The sequence below is a fragment of the Mauremys reevesii genome, linkage group 10, assembly GCF_016161935.1.
Source record: "Mauremys reevesii isolate NIE-2019 linkage group 10, ASM1616193v1, whole genome shotgun sequence".
NCBI classification, from domain to species: Eukaryota; Metazoa; Chordata; order Testudines; family Geoemydidae; genus Mauremys; species Mauremys reevesii.
Window position 1 is genome coordinate 44,528,708 of NC_052632.1, and position 16,996 is coordinate 44,545,703.

The 16,996-nt window shown below is 51.2% G+C and overlaps 1 protein-coding gene across 2 annotated transcripts in view; it reads left to right on the forward strand.

The window, feature by feature from the left end:
• The first annotated feature begins 1,545 nt into the window (after positions 1–1,545).
• CD276 (CD276 molecule) overlaps positions 1,546–16,996 on the forward strand; it is a 70,247-nt gene continuing 54,796 nt past the window's right edge. Inside the window, exon 1 of one of the 2 annotated variants that reach the window (XM_039493229.1) lies at positions 1,546–1,747. The gene's annotated coding sequence lies outside the window, so the exon portion shown is untranslated. The remainder of the gene's footprint in view (positions 1,748–16,996) is intronic. The other variant, XM_039493230.1, reaches the window with a different exon arrangement.

Genomic DNA, 16,996 nt, shown 5'->3' on the forward strand with positions numbered 1-16,996 from the left:
GTCCAGCTGGGAGCACAGGCCAAGGAAACCAGGTCTCCCCTCTGATGCCTGTTGGAACGCAATGGAGGTTGGAGTAGGAGGATGAAGGTTTTTCTGTAACACAGGCACCGTCTCTCCCAAGCTGGGGCATTTGGCATGTCCACCAGCTGCTCCTCACCCGACCAGCGGACACTTTCCCCTTGCCAGAAGGGAAATCAGGACCCTAAGCCTGACAATCCCGAGGGAGCATGGGGAGAGGCCAATACTCCAGCTCAGCCTGATTGACAGGGTGGGCAGGCTAATGAGGGAGTCAGGAGGCCAGGGGGGTCCCGTCCTCCTTGTGAGCTGGAATTGCCTGGAACAGAGTGGGGCCGAGCTAAGGGGAGAGCAGGGGCCTGAGTTAAGCTGGGGAGCAGGGCTGTGCCAGCCAGAGAGAACCAGAGAAGCAGCCCAGGAAGCAGACCTGTGCTGGGAGAAGAGCTACAGCAACCAGAGCCAGAGAAGCAGCTCAGGGGCCTGGAGGCAGAGCAGCGGCAGTGCTGGGGCTGGAACAGTCTGGAGCTGGGTGCGATGAGCATCTGAGGAGAGCGAAGGGGAACTCTGGGCAGCAGGTCCAGTGCAGGGAGACGCCCCCAGGCAAGATGCCTTGCAGGCCAGACTTGGAGGGGGATTGTAACCCCGATGGGGGCGGGGAGGCTGATGCTGGGAAGAAGGGCCCTACCACTGCTGCAGCCAGTGGCCAACCTGTGGCATCCCTGCAGCACAGCCAGGGCCTGGGATATGTGAGGAACAGACTGTGAACTGCCCTGACATTTCAGCAATGGCTGTTTGTGGTTCCCTGCACCCACAGAGTGGAGTGATGGGTTTTCCTTTAATCTTTCCCATCCCCCCTTACTTTTTGTAATTAGTTGCTGTTTAATAAATTGTATTTGCTTTAAACTGTATGTAATGATCAGTGTGTCAGGGAAGCCTCCAGAGCGGAGAGAATACCCTGGAGTGGGGACACCCTAGCCCCTGCCCTAAGTGACTATGCCAAGATTGGGGGTCAAGCCCCCAGGAATCCTGGGCCCAGCCTTGTTGGGATTAAGAGGACTCTGCCACACTGGAGTGTGGAAAGAGAGCCCTCAAGGGCAGGGAGGCCTCTGGGTAAAGGGACTGAGGACTCAGAGCCTTTCGCTAGCCCCTTTCACCGGGGTAGTGTATAAGCTAGGAAAGTTCCCCACAATAGCAGGATCATTCCCCCACTTACAAGGTCTCCCCTCTGACGCCCCTGGGACCCCAATGGAGGGGAGGTTGGCGTAGGAGGATGGAGGTTTCGCTGGAACACAGCGAAGTAGGGTAAGTTGAGTTGGCCTGGCCACCGGCTGCTCCTCACCCCACTTTCCCCCCGCCAAGAACCCGAGACCCGCCTGCAGCCCCCGCTCTCACTGCCGCAGCCGAGGTCCCCTTCAAGGGCTGCGGGTGTCTTCTCCTCGCCCGGGCCCCGGCCCTGCCCGGATCCCGCCCCTCTCGGGGGTAACCGGCCTAGCCAATCGGGTAGCTCCCCCGCAGCCTGGGGGCCGGGATGAGATCACTCCCGGCCCAGGCAGGCGGCCCCTACTGCTCTTGCTGGCGTCGCGCCAGCCTCCGCCTCTGCCCTCTTAGCCCGCGGAGTTCGCTGCAAGGCCTGCCTGGTCCGGCCGACTCGGGGCCCTGGCCGCCGCCCCTAACAGGCGGGGGAAGAACCCGGCCGGTTCCTCAGCGAGTTGCTGTCGCCGACCCTGGCAGGGTGAGTGCTCGCGGGGCCATTGTTTGAATGAGAGGGCGGGGAGGGGGGAGCAGCCCGCAGCTGCTGGAGGGAGAGAAAGTGAGCCCGGCCGGGGGGGGGTGTTCAGCCGTCGCCGCTTGCAGTTCCCCTGCGAGTTTGCAAGGAGTGGGCTGCCCCATGCCTGCCGGCAGGGTGGGTCTAGCCACAGCATCAGGGGAGTTAGGCGGTGTGCACTTAACTCCCCTGGGTGCTTTGGCTAAACCCCGCCCGAGCCACGCACCCCTTTATGGTGTGTATCCGTCTTGCCACAGATTTATCTATGCCTGTCTACGAGAGAGGCGCTGCAGTATGTGTCTCATAAAAATCACTTATTAACTTCAACCCCCAGGAGCTCTGCCTGGCTGCGGGACCGAGACATCCCTAGGAGTTTCCTGCTGGATTAGGAACATTTTGACAAGGAGCAAAGGGCCAGCGTGGACTGGGCTGGCTTTCGGAACTGAAGGCTGCTTGGCGTGGTTCGCAGGCAGGAGGGAGTACTAGGGAGTTCAGTGCGGGGAGAAGCTGGCTAGCTGCTGTTCCTCTGTCATGTGCCTAGAGCAGGCGGGTTGCTGGCCAGAGCGAGATTCCTGAGTGACTGAAGGGACGGTGAGGGATCCAAGACATCAGTATAAGATTCTCTGCCTAGGGTGTCCTGGGGAAAGGAAGGGCCACATATTACACTCCCCATCTAGACAGGAAACAGACTTGCTTGGGAGACTTTGCGCTGCTGGGAAGGGATTGGATTCTCTCGCTCCTGGTTAGGATATTATGCTATCCACCACTGTGGGCACCATGTTCTCTCCCCCAACCCTCTTATGGTTCCTGGAAGTAGCCGCCTCAGTAGCATGGTGTATGTGGCAGTACTGCAGGGAAATGCTGATTGCAGGGCTTTGGTGTCAGGCTGGGAGGTGGTGCTCACAAAACTGCAGGCACACAGCATGGGTTTAGTGGCATTGTTGCAGGCACAGGCTGGCACTTGATCCCAGACCTAGTTCCATTAGGGAGCTCCATGTGAAACAAATCCCTGTGTGCAGTTCCTACTGGGCAATTGGTGTCCATAAGTATGTCAGCTGGCTCCAGTGTTTGGGGAAATGGGCATAACTGGATGTGAACCTTTGCCCAATATTTAAACCAAACACGATGTTCCAAAAAAGTTCAATTAAAAGTGATGTCAACTTGAAAGCTATATTTCCCCCTGAAAATACCTGCTGTTGTTATAGATGACACTTTGATTCCTATTGGTGAAAGAGACAAGAGGGGGCAACAACTCTATTTCTTTTCCAGTTCATTAGTGAATTTGACAACAATTGCTCTTGCCGGTTTCATTGTTTTGTTGCAATCAGGTGCACTTCTCATCTCGTGGCTTAGCATGAGGACATCATTCCTAGCCCATACTACTCAGCAAGGCGCTCGCTTATAGCACGCTCTGTCCCAGGCCCTGGTCTGCAGGAAACTCACCCCTTCACATCTTAATAGATTTGTAAGGCCAGGATGAATCACTGTGATCTAGTGTGGCCTGCATGACACAGACCTTAGAATTTCCTTCAGTGATTGCTCATTTAAACCCTATCTTCTGGGTGAGCAAATGTGTAAGTACTTATATGGCCCCCATCATCATAGAATTCACTTGTTTTCACAAGTACCATCATCCCCATAGTCTCTGGCTGTTGGTCCCTAAGTCACTTGACCAAGTCCCCCTCTCTTCAGCACAGCAGGGAATTAAACCCAGCTCTCCTGAATCTCTAGCTAGCACCCTAAGCAGTAGACAGTCCTTCCTGTGTACCAGGCCCTGCAAGAGGGTGGTCAGCAGTGGAGCTGAAACAGAAACCAAAGAGGCAGCTGGCAGGAGTGTGCAGAGTGGAAGGGCAAGGGTGGGCCTGAGCACATTTATTGGTATTGGTCTCTGTTCCACCCCAAAGACCCTTCTGAACACGAGCAAGACAACACGAACCCCTCTAATAGCTTTAAAGGAATAGGGATATTTTAAAATCAATACTGTTTAAAGGGGGATCTTAAAAAAATCCAGTTTCAGTTCTGAGGTGTGATGGGAAAAGTAGAGATGGCATCAGAAAAGTTTAGAATAGTTTTCTAAGGCTCTTTAAAAATGATAAAGTTTAGGCACTGAACCTCCAGCGCTCATCTCTCACTGGGCTGGAATTGGTGCTGGCTGTTTGTCTTTGCTCCAGGAGGAAGAAATGAGTCTTTCAGCATCCTGTCTTCTTGTGCCATGGCAGGAAGACAGGAGAATCTGGGTTGGGGCCTGAGGGCGGAGAGAGCAAAGCTGGATCTAGGAGGAAGCCAGCTAGGAGGGGGAGAAGCAAAGATGGATACAAGAGGAAGCCAGTCACTCAGCATGGTTGTCTGGAAACTTGTAGACTGTGCTTCATTGATTGAGAGTTCTGGTAGCCCTCAGCATTGTCCTGGCACTTAACTAAGGGGAGGTGCCAGGTCCATAGTGTGCAGACCCTTCAGTAACAAAGTGCTTGGGTTTATTTAATTGCCTAGGTGGTTTGTCTGTTTTCAGAGCTGATTGGCCAGAGAGAGCATACTCCAAGGTCCATTCAGTATATGGAGGCTGGCATGTCCCTCTGCTCTCCTCCCACACTCCACTAACGAGATCAATGGGGGCATTATTTACATGCCAGGTTTTGACACACAGAAATCAATCCCTGCCTGTGGTTTTGGCCAGAGGCGGCCAGATGACACTGATTCCCCCCCCCCCCCCCCCAATGAGTTTGAAACAGATGCTTCATTCAGATCTGGGATGTACAGAATGGATGATTACACCATAGAATGATTGCCTCTTCATCAGCTTATTAAGCACCAGTTACTCTGTGGCACCTGAAATAATGGAGAGAGAGTCTCTTCCAGGGGTCAGGGTCAGGAAAAACAATGTCCAAGGCCTGGCAGGGGTAGTGTAGGGGTCTGAGCATCAGGTGTGATAGGTTAGTGCTATCTGGACACATGTGATCAGCTTAGCCCTTCCAAGGCAGGTAAATGGGAGTCACCTGTGTGGGGAAATTTCGGGAGAAATCATAAAACCTCAAGGCCCCACACGCTCGGCGTGGCTGAGCTGAGCATGCTTCATGGGCACAGGGGCCATTCTCCAGTGAGACAGATCTTGCCTGGGGGCTATCGGGAGTCACACCAGTGTGACAGCTCGACTGTCCTCAGAGAGAGTGGGGTGAGCCTTGTGGTCTGACTCTCATCCCACCCTCTTCCAGGCAGCTGGCAGCCATGGGGCTGAGAGAAGGGGGCAGAGCCTGCATTTTTAGCCCCACTATGGCTGGGCCCTGTGCATGGGCTTGTTGCTTTTGCCTTAGGCCCCCAGGCAGAGGCTGGCTGCAGCTTGGTCCTAGCAATCCCAGAACCCTTTTCCTAGGAAGTTACGCTCTGGTGTCCAGTCTGTCCTCTCAATGTGCTGTGCACAGGTTGGCTGGTGCCCTGCATGCCAGAGGTGGATTTTGCAGCCCCGCTGAAATGCAGCCTTTGGGCTGGAGATGGGCAGAGCTAGAGGAATATAAATGGCCCTAGTTATGTTACTTTATTATGGTTGGTTCAGTCATGGACAAATCTGGCCTCTCTAGCATCCTTTGTCCTCTGAGAGGGCTGGCAGGGCAGGGGAGAGTGCCTGGGGTCTATTTCATGGGCAACCACCACCCTCTATCCCATGCCCCAATGCTATTCCTGCCATGGTGTTAGGAATGCACACCATGGTGAGATTTCCAAAGTGTTGGGAAAGGACAAATCCCAAAGTTGTGCGGGGGTCCCCAGGGATGCATGCAGGGAGTTAAAGGGCAGAGGAGGGGTGGCTTCATAAATGTGTTTCTCTTATAAATGTCTGCCTTTAGCTAAATAAATACTGCATTTCAAGAGGCACATTCTGCACTGGGAGAAGTAGCCTATTGCTAGTGAACTTGTTATTCCCGGCCCCTAGACTCTAAGTGAAAGGATAATTTTCCTCCCTCTCCAAAGAACAAGTTTGACACCTCTTCTATAGCCCCACCACCTCCAGCATTCCCTGCTGTGCTGACCCCCATTCTAGGCTAAAATCAGGCAGAGACTGATCCCTTAAAGGGCCAGCCTGGCCTACTGCAGTTTGGAAACAGACTATTCCTTGCTGGTTTTTCTCTTTCTGCTGGTGGAGGGGCAGGGTTGGAACTAGGAATGGATGAAAGAATCTGTCCCAGTGTAGGGGTTTTTGGATTGCAAGAGAGGAACTATTGGGGCTAGCACAAATCCTCACCTCTCCTCTGAGAGAAATACTTTAAAGGAGATGGGGTGAAGGCAAAAGGAAGATCTTCCTTCAGACATTTTTGAAACCTTGGTGCATAATTTTAAACACGTGGATAAGGGCAGATTGGTTAGGTCAGTGGTTCTCAAACTTTTGTATTGGTGACCCCTTTCACACAGCAAACCTCTTGAGTGCGACCCCCCCTGATAAATTAAAAATACTTTTAAATATATTTAACACCATTATAAATGCTGGAGGCAAAGCGGGGTTTGGGGTGGAGGCTGACAGCTTGCGACCTCCCATGTAATAAGCTTGAGACCCCCTGAGGGGTCCCGACCCCCAGTTTAAGAAACCCTGGGTTAGGTTGTTTTCTTGTTGTATCATTTCCACTTAGGAGTTGGCCAGGGCAGAATGTTCAGTTGAGTATTCAGGGTACAAATGCAGTGTTGCCAATCCTTGCAATATTGGATGTTTTACTTACAGACCCAGCTTCTGGAGATAAGAGATTATGAGGGAATCCCATCTTCTTATTTTTAAATGAAAGTTTCTAGCCCTTATGGTTGCAGAGAAGCTGGAAAATTAGACCCAAGTGCATCTTAAAGGTCAAACCCAGAGGGCAAAGAACCCCAGTTTTTTTAATTCCCTGATTTTTAAACCAGTTTTAGGATTGTTGGGGCCCTGATTCATGATTTTTGAACATTTGGGGTTGTCCCGTGCAAATGATGGGTATTAATACCCGAACCTTAACTAAAAAGTGGATTATGCCTGAGCTGGTGACTTCAGTGTACTTCCTAATGGGCAAGTGTCCTCATCACAGACCACCACAGCTGACACTAAGTGCCACCCTTGTTCATGATCTCAGTGGAGAGGCTGAATTCCCCTTTCAGCCTAGGTTTGGTCTCATCATGTTTGTGCTGGGAGAACCTTGCTCTGCTCTGAAGCTAACTGTAGGACTTCAGTGTCCAGAGGCGCCACATGGATTCCTTTGCGCTCTATCCATGTACAATACAAATCATTCAGTAAAGGAAACCATTATTAATTTGCTTTTCCTGTGCTGGTAGGAGCATCAGTTGGACAAGCCACACTTCCCTAGGAAGAGCAGGTTGAGAGAGCAAGAGCATGTAGCTAGAGCCCTGCAGATCTGTGGATATCCGCTTTACAATCGCGGATATCCGCATCCACAGACCTCACACACTTGGGTCAAGCTTGTTTAACAGACGTGCTGTGCGCTGACTTAGCATGAGTGAGCATAACTCTCTAGTAGCAACTATAACACCCTGCTACTTAAGCGTGGTTAACAGTTATTCTTTTTGCTCAAGTGGTTCTTGTGCTGAAGGTGTTAGGTTTGATTCCTTTGGGTGCTTAGAGCATCTATGCAAAGGGGATAGGTTCTTTTCATATCCCATGATGCTTTCTAGGGAGTAAAGTACTCTTCTGAAATGGAGGTAGAAATTCTGTATCTCTCTAAAAATGGAGTTCACTAGTAAATAGTGCATGGAAACTAATGAGTTATATTCTCTGTGGTTTGTATTTAGTTTACTAAACAGCACACGCTCTGTGAAAGTGTGGTAACCAAGATTTTAAATTGTTTACATATGTTTGATGAAGTGACTTTGTCTATTTATATACTTGTTCAGGGCCAGATTCAGATACAGGGTTGCCAGGCATCTGGTTTTCGACTGGCATGCCAGGTTGAAAGGGGACCCTGGCACTGCTGACCGGACCGTTGAAAGTCTAGTCAGCAGCGTAGTGGGGGCCTGGCGCTAAGGTATGCTCCCCGCCTGCCCTAGCTCCGCACAGTTCCTGGAAGTGGCCACCAGGTCCCTGTAGCCCCTAGGTGCTGGGGCAGCCAAGGACTGGGAGGTTTTGCGTGCTGCCCCTGCCCCGACTGCTATTTCCGCAGCTCCCATTGGCTGGGAACCACGACCAATGGGGGTTGAGGGGGGCGGTGCACACCGCACAGAGCCACCTGGCTGCCCATGCACCTAGAGGCTGCAGGGATCTGGCAGCTGCTTTCTTGGAGCCGTGGTAAGCGCTGCCAGGACCCTGCACCCCAACCCCTTGCCCCAGCCCGGAGCCCCATCCTTCATCCCAAATCCCTCATCCCTGGCCCCGCCCCAGAGCCCACACCCCCAGACTGAGCCCTCACCCCCCGCACCCCTACCCCAGCCCGGAGCAGGGCTGCTGGGGGGGGGGCAAGTGGGGCAATTTACCCCATGCCCCAGGCCCTGCAGGGGCCCCCACAAGAAGGGCTGAGGCTCCCCTGGCCCCTGCCATACCCCCAGCACCTCAGCGCATGCGTCCAGGAGCGTCCCTGGACAGTGCTGCAGCCACTTGCCTCTGGCAGGGCCTGAGCTCCTCCCCGCTCAGAGCCGCGTGGTAAGGGGGCGGGGCTGCGAGCTCTGGGCCGAGTGGCGGGAGCGCCGGTCCCGCTGGAGCTCACAGCCCCACCCCCTTACCACATGGCTCTGAGCGGGGAGGAGCTCAGGCCCTGCTGGAGGCACATGGCTGCAGCGCTGTCCAGGGACGCTCCTGAATGTGCGCGCTAAGGCTGTGGGAGAGGGGGTAAGTGGCCGGGGCCGGGTGGGAGTGGGGTTGGATAAGGGGCAGGGAGTCCCCGGGACTGAAGAGTCCTTTTACCTCTGTACTATAGTTACACTGTTGAGGTTTGCATCAATGTAGCTAATGCCCAGTCAGTGTTTCCATCACAATCAAGGTTTTAATGAGGGTGTTAATAGAATTTCTCTGCCTTGAAATTTGGTATGAAAAGATATAGGGACTAGATAGCCATGGAGGTTGCTGGACTTTCCTTTTCATCTCTTGAGATCCAGGACCAGCTGGTGCGCAGAAATATTCCGGTGAAGTGTTTGTTGAAATACAAGTGTTTTGTGGAGTTGGTTTGATTTCAGTTAAACCTGCCTGGTTTTCTGCCAGGTCACCTGCTTGGCTGCTAACAACCCACCTGCCAGACTGGCTCAGAATCCAGGGCTCCATCCTCCCTATTGAAATCCTCTGCAAAATAGAATTTCCTTCTCCACACAGCTCAACAGGGGACCAGGGTGGTTGGATAAGGGGCAGGGAGTCCTGGAGACAGTCAGGGGACAAGGAGGGGGCAGAGATTCTGGGGTGGTGGTCAGGGGACAGGGAAGGCGGGGTTGGATCATGGGCATTTGGGGGTCTGTCAGGACTCGGTGGGGGAGTGGATAGGGGTCGGAGCAGTCAGGGGACAGGGAGCAGGATGGGTCGGGATTCTGGGGGGGGCAGTTGGGGGGCAGGAAGTGGATGGGGGCAGGGCCAGGCTGTTTGGGGAGGCACAGCCTTCCCTACCCTAAAGCTCATTCAGCAGTTTGAGGCTTGAAGACAGCTATTTAACACCAAGAGCCAAGCTGTTATCTTTTCCCTTTTCCCTACATTTAATTTCAGTGCCATAGGGAGATTCATGTCAGGGGAGAGTAGCTTCATTTAAAATTAGCCACTTTAGATTAACAGTGATAGAGCCAAGAGAGCCATGGAGGAGGGATCACATGAGAAGAGCAATATCTACACCACCTATCTCCTTCCCAACCCTACCAAGGGAGACCCCCCCTCCCCTGCATTCCCCGAGGCTCCAGAGATTTTACTTACTGGTCCTCTGTCCTTTGTCCAAAGCCTCATGCATCAGATGAGGAGCGCAGGTTGCATATGCTGGACATCAGATGGGTGCTGGCCTTATACATCATCCATTCCGTAAGTCAATGTAATTGTTTGTTGCTGTCATGGATGGGATGAAGGGCTGCTCGGTGTCAGTCCAGAGAATTTTGTCTTGGATCATGGCGTGCATCTGCCACTGCTATGAGCTGGCAAAAGTGCCCCTGCCAGCAATCAAAACTTCTCATTTCACTAGAGCACAGGCATCTTCAGCGATCTTACTGGTGCAGGTGCCGATCCAAGAGATCTGTTGGGCTGCCACCAGGTCGTTGATCCATACGTTTGCATTGCACTACGGACTGACCCAGCAGGCGCGAGACGGCACTGGCTTTGGCAGAGCTGTGCTACAAGCTGTGTAACGGTGAACTCCGAGCCCACCTCCGTTGATACTGTTTGCAAGTCACCTAGAATGGAAGCAAGCACTCGAAGGAAAAAACGGTTACCTACCTTTCCTAATGGTTGTTCTCCGAGATGTGTTGCTCATGTCCATTCCATTACTCACCCTCCTGCCCCTTTGTCGGAGTTTGTCGGCAAGAAGGAACTGAGAGGACGTGGACCGGCAGTGCCTGATATACCGTGGTATGAGTGCGGCATGTGGGAGGGCGTCACAGCCGGCCCTACAAGTACCGCTAAGACAAATATCTCTGGCCAGTCACACACATAGAATGGAATGGACATGAGAAACACATCTAGAAGAACAACAGTTACAAAAGATGGGTAACCGTTTTTTCTTGGAGGTCTGCCTGGAGGAAACCCCAGTTCAAAGGATGGAGGCTCAGTCCACATGGGTGGCTGTTCTGCCTCTCCTGGCAGCATGGAGGAGCTGCATTGCACCGAGCATGTCCCCCTGGTGTAGTAGCAAATTCAGATGGGCCCAGTGGGATCTAAAGCTACTTCAGCATTAACTCCTTGTTAACTGCCCTGATGGGAGTTGGGAAGTATACTCTACAGAGTGGCTGGTTCCCCATATCCCTCCTTCTGCTCTGCCCCAAAGGGATAGAGGGGGAAACTGAGGCACAGAGCATGGAAGTGACTTGCCCAAGGCCACTTAGTGGACTAGAATGCTGGTCTTCCCAGTCCTAATTCAGTGCTCTAGCCACTAGCATATTTGGGAATCCTGCTAGCTAGACTTGCAGGCTTACCCCACTTCCCACACGTCCAGCCCTTGTCTCTGCTGGTGAAAATCCTTTGTTAAAAGAAATGATTTGGAGTGTAAAAGTCCCCAGTCATGAGTCACTCTAGCTGAAGGAGGGCTGTGGGAAGTTGAACAGCTGAGTGTGATGTGTCTGTGCCCCGCTGCCCCTTCCCACCATGACTCACTCGCTTCCTGCTTCCTTGGAGTTTTGGGGGTGGGGTGGGGAGGTTGGCTTCTTTCTCTCCAGATTTAGAAAAAGCTGTGCTCATCAAGAGAGAGGACAGTGGTTAAAACCAGCCCAGCCCAGCCCAGCCACTTGTTTCCGGGACAGAAACCATGTGCTTCAAAGAGAATAGAGGAGCCTGGGAAGGAGAAGTGGGTCTGTTTCATCTCTGCTCTTTTCCCAACAAACAAAATTGCTATGTAAGGGTAACAGATGATTGACAGAGGACTGGGCAGCTATTGCTTGTGAGGAAATGTGGTTAGGGAGTCAGGAGAGATTGGTTCTGTTTCTAGATCTGCCAATGGGTGACCATGGGCAAGAACTGCCATGTTCTGTGCCTCAGTTTCCCCACTGGTAAAATGGATAATGACACCTCGTAAAGTGCTTTGAGAACTATGGGTGAAATGTGCTAGTGGGTTGCTACATAGCAGTATGGATTTTCTCTTCCGTTTCTGCAAGTCCATGCGAGATTTAAAAAAATAAAATATGTGGTGATCAGCAGTCTGGTCCCCAGAATGACAGCGACAGATTGAGGGTAACTGCACTGCTTGGGGCTGATCCTGAGGCATTGCTGTGGGGGGTCTTTGAAGAGTTATGGGCAGGAGCTGAAGCGCCAACAGAAAAAGGTTTGGAATCTCTTCTGTGCAACCTTTCGGTGCTGTGCTCTCCAGGGAAGAGTCCTGCTGTGGCACTGTGGTGAGCTTGTCATGTTTTTGAGGCCATTGCTGGGGAATTGGGTTTGTAAAGCAGCAAGTCCCTTCCCCTGTCTGTGCCTCGGTTTCCTCTCCCAGCCTTTTTGTCCTGTCAGTTTAGACTGTAAGGTCTTTGGGGTGGCAACTGTATCTCGCTGTGTGTGGCTGTAAACTACTGGCCAGTGGGCGTTAAGCATCTGCACCTTGCGAGTGGGGATTTGGGTGTTTTAGCTCTCAGTGTGTTGGCTAAGATGGTTGCCATTGCATGTACAGCACCTAGCACAATGGGACCCTCATCGTGGATGGGGGGGGGCTCTAGGTGCTACTATACTGGAAGGTGTTAGTGGCCACCATCGAGTGTGTCTTTGCTCTATGGATCAGTCACAGAGACAGTTAAAGCTGATGGGCTTGTAGCTGCCATCATTCCAGCTAAATGGAAAGAGTGAATAACTCCTTTATGGAGTGAGATTGCTAGAAATAATCAGGAGCCACTGTCCCAGGTCATGGCAGCTGCACTGGTATCTCCTCTCAGTGGCCCAGCATGGGCACCCGCTCCCAGCTCTTGCTTTTCTTGGGTGGAGACCCGCGTCTCAATCCATTCTAAGCAGGGTATTTCCAGGCTGCTGTGTTATTCCCAGCACAGACAGGCTGCCCAAGGACACCTGGCTGCTTCTCTTCAGAGATGGTTAACAGTGTGACAGCCCCCGGTTATAAATACCACCCAGCTCTTTTTATGTGTGCCTGTTTTATTGTCTTGGTAAAAACACTATGGAGAAAACATTAAAACCAATGAAAGAACCTGCACACATGCTAATACTGGAGATCACCACAACTCCAACCTGGGTGCTGGCAAGAGCAGTCCTTCAGAGCCCCACAAGGGGTCTCTTCTATGGTCACAAGTTCATAACAGCCTCCGTTCAGAACTAGCAGTAATAGCAGATTGTTAGCAGTTGAACTCTTCCAACCCTATAGTTCAGGAGTCTCTGTTCTTGAATTTCCAGGAGCAGGTAAATATTAGATCATGGGATTTGGTCCCCAGGGCATAGCTTCCAAAAGGGTTGATTCCAAGTGGATCATTTGCATTCCCCTTATCCCCCGGTACTTCCTAGGAAATCCACTTCACACGTATCAGGAAGTTCCTAATACCTTCTGGAGGTTGCGTTAGGCCAGGTCTGCACTACAGACCTGTTTCGGTATAACTATGTCTCTTGGGGTGTGAAAAGTCCACACCCCAGAGTGACATAGTTATACTGACCTAACCTCTGGTGTGGACAGAGCTGTGTCGACAGGAGAGCTGCTCCCATCTACATAGCTACCGCCTCTTGGGGAGGTGGAGTAACTATGCTGATAGCAGAAGCTCTCCTGTTGGCTTAGTAGCATCACTAAAGCACTACAGCGGTGCAGCTGCAGCGCTGTATGTGAAGACAAGCCCTGAGTCCCTCTCCTAGAGAAATTACATACATGCACAATTGCATTTTTCATATAATGGACCCCAAGGTATTACATCTAATTCAATCAGGTTTAACTTAATTCAATAAAGTTCATTCAGGATATTGCTGGAAATTCAGTGTGTCACAGCCACCACCTGGGCACTAGGCCTGAGCAAGAATGAACTCAGTGAGAAAGAGGGGTTTATTCTCTAATTACAAACACAGAAGTTGGGGCATTGGTTGCAGGTATGTGTGTGTGTTTCAGAGCCTGGGAAAAGCAAGCAGACAGCACAGAGAAAAGCCAGCAGACACTGAGGGCAGCTGTCGTGAGCATGGTCCCGAGAGGAACAGAGGCAGAGCCCCTTGGGGCACAGGACTGACTGGAAAACAGGCTTGAAAATTGAGCAAAGAAATTGCCTCCAGTTTCAGGGAAACAGGACTTTGTGCGCATTCTGTGTAAATCAAGCAGGATTGCACTACAGAAATACCTGACTCCATCCTCAGTTTCTCCTTATGATGGAAAGAACCCAGGAAGGCCCCCAGTATTGGCTCACCATTTGGGTTAAGGAGCTGCAGCATTAATAGGCCACTTGATCTGAGGCCAGAGAGGTCTCTGGCTGGGCAAAGTTTGGACATCCTCCTACTTGGGTGAGCGACAGCTGTGTGTTTGTCTTTCAGGGTGGATTCTCTGCCATTCTCTGGATTAAAGGTAGACACTCTAGATCGGGGTAGGCAACCTGTGGCACACGAGCTGATTTTCAGTGGCGGGGGCTCTGCATTTTAATTTAATTTTAAATGAAGCTTCTTAAACATTTAAAAAACCTTATTTACTTTACATACAACAATAGTTTAGTTATATATTATAGACCTATAGAAAGAGATCTTCTAAAAACGTTAAAATGTATACTGGCACGTGAAACCTTAAATTAGAGTGAATAAATGAAGACTTGGCACACCACTTCTGAAAGGTTGCCAACCCCTGCTCTAGATGGAGCTGGCACGCAGGGTGTCATCAGCTGCCAGTTCCAGGTGCTGTGATGACTAATGGGCTGCTACAGCCCAGCCTGTCTGACTTTCTCTGTGCCTGCAGGCTGTGCATACCTGGCTTTGTTTGCAGAGGGCTGCACACCTGCCCTTTGGGTGCCTAGATGCCATAAGTGGCAGACTCCCTTGTGTAAAGGCCAGGCAGCAAAGTATGAGTGGGGCTGAGGGAACATGTGCAGGCTAGTTGTGTGCATAAGACCAAGTAATTAAACTGGCGGTTGGTAGGAGAAATAAAAAACCTTTGGGGCAGGGAGGAAGGAGAGATGGGAAAAGACTAGGAGAGAGAAACTGCCATGGAATTAAAAATATAAATACATAATTTCTAAACAGTCAAATCCCAGGACTGCCAAAAATAGGGATGAAAGGTATGGAGCCATAACTGGTCAGTGAGGAATGGGGAGCAAGAGGGTGTCCTTGCACAGCACATGGTGTTAGATGCCGTGCTTGGTGCTCTCCATCTGCAAAGCATGTTACAGTCCCCACTCCTGGGAAGTGGGTGAATGCAGTCTTACCATCCATGCTCTACGGATAGTGATTTGGGCAGAGACACTAAGGGAGCTGCCCAAGGCCTTGGACACAGTGTCAGAGAGATGAGAACTCGGGAGTTCCTGGCTCCAGCTTAGACTGGGCCTCTCTCTAGGATAGTGGTGATTTTGGACATAGTGAATATTCTCCTGCCTTGTAACAATCCTGGCGTGGCCCCAGTTAGGTGAAACTAAGGGTGGATTGATTATCCAGAGTAAGATCTTGTTGCTCTGTTTGTCTCTCCCTGCATTTGGCTGTGTATGGTATTTATAAGATGCTCATTCTCTTGATCTCCAAAGCCCTGATCCTGCAAAGAGACCTCCAGCTATGAATCCTGTAGGAGTAAGAATCCATATTTATAGGTCCCTTTGCAGGCTGGAGCCTACGAGCCAGATTATTAACCATGTTTATTGTTATTGGTTATTTTTATTACTCTAGTGCCTGGGAGCCCTTGACATGGACCAGGACCCATTGTGCAAGGTGCTGCACAAACAGAACAAAATGACTCTCTCACCCTGCCCCAAGGGTTAGAGACAACAGCTGGGCATAGACACAGGGGAGTAGACGAAAACAAGGAGCCAGTATTGATCAGCATGACCAGTATTGGTCAGCATGGTGGGTGGTCTCTGCACACTGACAGCCTAACTTTTGCTGAGCAGTTTTGTAGGCCACAGGTCTGAGGAGGGACTTTGACAGATAATGAGGTAGCTTTGCAGATGTTTACAGGGAGCAACTCGCAAGTGTGTGGGGCAGGGTGGCAGAAAGCAGGAATGTGTTTGTTTGAAAATGTCACCAGTGGGCAGCGGAGACTGGCCTCCTGGGCTGATTTGAGGTGAGGTTGATTTCAGTGAGAGGTGCTTAAATACCTTTTAGAAACCTGGGCCTAAATGCTTCTTGCTTTGGTATTTCTCTTGTGTGCTGGCCCCTTGTCCTGATAGATTTCCTTCTCAAAAGTTGGGCTGTCTATAGAATAATGGATGTTGGTGACAGCTAAATTAGTATCAGAACCACCCCAAAGCCAGCAAATTCACACTCGAGTGCAAATCTAAAGTCTGGGAACTTTTGAAGTTGGAGTTCAGGTTTGGTCCCATCTCTAGTAATAATTCACGTCTTGCTGCTTACTGAATATTCTGTTCCAGTTGCTTTCCCACCGCAGCCTCCCAGCATGCCTGGTGCTGACGAGTGTGGTCTGGACACTGGGACTCGGAGAGGAATAAAATAAAAAGCATGCACACCCCCATCATGAGAGCAGCTGAGCTCTGTGAAACTAGTCTTAAACCACCTCGCTCAAGGGAGGAAGGAACTATCTAAACCTATGGAGCAGGCACCAGGCCAAACAGTCTGGGAAACCCACACCTCTACCACAGCAGCTTGGAAACAAAGAGCCAAGCCCCCTCAGCAGGGCATACCCACAGGGCATTCTGGGTGGGGGTGGGCTAGGAAGGGAGGGGTATGTTGGGATTGTGGGGGTCTGGCCAGGGCAGACCTGTCTCCCAGGGATTGTCCACCCCGGCATGCTCCAATGGGTTTATGAAGCAGAGGCACAACTTAGAGCAACCCTGAGGGCTGCCTTAGCCTGTGCCTGGGCCACGATGGCCTATGCAACCCTGAAGAGAGGAGGCCCAAGATGGCCTCCTCCATCGCTGGGTCAGTGCGTAAGAACATGCACAGTTACGTTGAATGGAGGGAATCTAAACTCTCATGGTTCACGCCGTAAGGCAACCTCTAACGGCCATGGGGTAAGAAGAATCTTCTTTTAGGGGCAAGTTATCCCATAACTATCTTCTCTGGGGTTGGTTCCCTTTCCTCCGAAGTATCTGGTGCTGGGTGTAGTGTGAAAAACTGTTGTCTGACTTAATTTACTACTTAGGGTGTACTGAGCATGCTCACACAAACTGAGCATGCTCAGTAACATCTGCTGAAGCCACTGCCCTTCACCCTGCCCTTCCTTGGCATCAGATTCTGCGGACTGCTTTTTACAGGGGTTAAAAAGGGACAAAGGGGACAAATCGGAGAAGGGGTGAGCAGGTGGTGGAAATTGACTGACTGGGGGACAAATAAGGATAACCTTAGGTATCAGTAGCTGCTACTGGTTACAATTCACTACCCTGTACCAATAGCAGATTAGGTCAGGTAGCAGTTTAATATCAGTAACTACTGCTGGTAGCAAATTACATCAGATAGCAGTTTTTCACACTAAGCTGGCACCAGGTACTTCAGAGATGGGATACTGGTCTGGCAATTGCTAGCTCTCTAATGGG